This window comes from Vigna umbellata, chromosome 2 (assembly GCF_029865625.1).
Source record: "Vigna umbellata cultivar VRB3 chromosome 2, Vumbellata_1.0, whole genome shotgun sequence".
Classification (NCBI taxonomy): domain Eukaryota; kingdom Viridiplantae; phylum Streptophyta; class Magnoliopsida; order Fabales; family Fabaceae; genus Vigna; species Vigna umbellata.
Genome location: NC_142166.1, coordinates 29701221 through 29703607, shown reverse-complemented (window position 1 = coordinate 29703607; position 2387 = coordinate 29701221).

The window sequence follows — 2387 nt, the reverse complement described above, 5'->3', positions numbered from 1 at the left end:
TATATATATATATATATATATATATATATATATATATATATATATATATATATATATATATTTATAGATGTTACATGATGTTATATGTTAAACTATGTGCTTGAGTGGAATGATATGTTCATTGTATGTGTTGAATTATAAATTAAATTATATAAGCTTACCCTTTCGTTTTCCTTGTGTTGTCCATGGTATGTGTACGTTCGTCTTTTCTTGCAATGATCATCCGTTGTGGATGTGAGCAGAAGGCGAGGCTACTCTGGAGGATGTTATTGAAGAAGAAAACTTAGTTGAAGTGGAAGTGAAAGCGGAGCAGTAGGACGTCCGTATTTTCTTTCTAGTTTAGGACGTCCGTTTTTGGTTTATACGTTCGGTTATTTTATTTTGTAAAACTGTTCGTTATTAGCTTTCACTGATTCAGTTTTGTCTATTGTAATTCTGCACCTTAAGCCGTTCGGCTTTTGAACTCTGATTATATAAAAACTGAATTGATTTACTATTAATTGTAATTAATTCTGATTTATGGTAATTACTGTATTTTGGGATGTTACAATCATTTCGGAATGAATTTTTTGGAAGAGGCTATAAATTATTCCAGAAATTTTTTGGCATAAAAACACTTTTCTTTCGGTCTTATGCAATATTTTGAAAAATTAATCCGAAAAATAACAATATAAACCTATGAAAGCGTACAAAGTCATGTTAAGTACTTGAATTATAGGACACTTTTAACTTTTTGATTGATCAAATTTAAGAGCCATAAGCCGATATTCTAGAAAAAACTATAAATTGATGATCTTTGGCTTGAAAAATATTACGAATGGAACAAAAGGATATATATACTTCCTCTTAAAATAGAAAGGATTTTTCTTGATTTTAAAATATATAATTGTGAAGGAAAACCGTGAGAAATAATAATAACTAATAAATCACTGGCAACTCATTATCCTATCTACCTAGTGTGATACCACGACATAGTTTTCATTATCAAATACTCATGAAAGCATGTCACGTCTCAAACATAAAATAGTGTCCCATGTCGGTGTAGAACATTGAATAGTGTCCCATGTCGGTGTAGAACATTGGTATAGATATTACCAAGAATAGTAGATAATATATGTATAATTTGCCGTATTTTTCTTCCTCAAAAGGAAAACTTTGTCAACACACTCTTTTAATTGATAAATTTTGAAACAAAAACAAATAATCATAGAAACTAGTATGTTAAGATAACCTTTCAAAAAAAATATTGGAATTGCGTTATACTACGGATCATGTATGAGATGAAAGCAAGTTTAGCACGCAACTAAAATACTTCATGTCACACTTTTCACCAAATTTTTTAATTGTTTTCACATTTTTAGTTACAAGTAGTATGACAATATAGATAAAAGGTAATTCAGCATTCAAGAAAGTAACACGACCCTTCGGATAATCAACTAAAATCTTAAATTTATAATAAATATAATTATTTATCTTTTTATTTAAATTTTATATTTATAAATTTCGAGATAAATTTATAATTAACTAACATAAACTTAATTATGATTCTATATACTTCACCTTTAAATTTGATTATTAAAAATATTTAAGTAATTGGTGAGTGTTCAATTGATCAGTTTTTTGATTGATTAATTGTTGAAACATCATAGTTAAGATACGTTTTCACTAACTACAATATTTCGTTTAAGTATATGAATAAACACCATCTAGATGATGATATAATATCATTTATAATATAATTTTAATACTGTACCAGGGAGTGCCGGACGCCGTACGGAAGGACGCCCACACAAATGGTTGTTCGCCCGTTCCGGTGCCCACGTCACCCAAAGGGCTAAATGCCCGTCCGCCCAATCGGATAGAACCTCTGTTGGTAAGAAAAACTTTGAAGAACTCACATGGAATTCTATCACCACAAGATAGTGTAACACCCACATATTTTAAAGGGTATTACTGATAGTAGAGACTAAATTAATTTGATATCTCATATAAACAATCAAACTTTATTTCAATTTCTCCAAAGTACAATACCAAACTTACAAACTTTAAACAATATAGTCTTCACCATTGAAATTTCAACTTATAAGTTTTACACAACATAATCTTCCCAATATAAATTTATTCTTTTTACAAAAATCCCTGAAAGTTTTTCCCCGCATCTCTCTCATCTCTAAGCTTTTTCAACCGCATCTGCAACATTATCTAATCACATATAACATGAGTTATATGATCATAGTACAAACAAATAAGGGTAAGCCAACCATATCATAAAATCATTAAACTTGTAATAAAAATATTATAATCATGTATTTCTGCAATTGATAAAATATCATTATTCCGATGTCATTAATTCATCATTATCAAAATCATCTTTCTCATTTCCATAA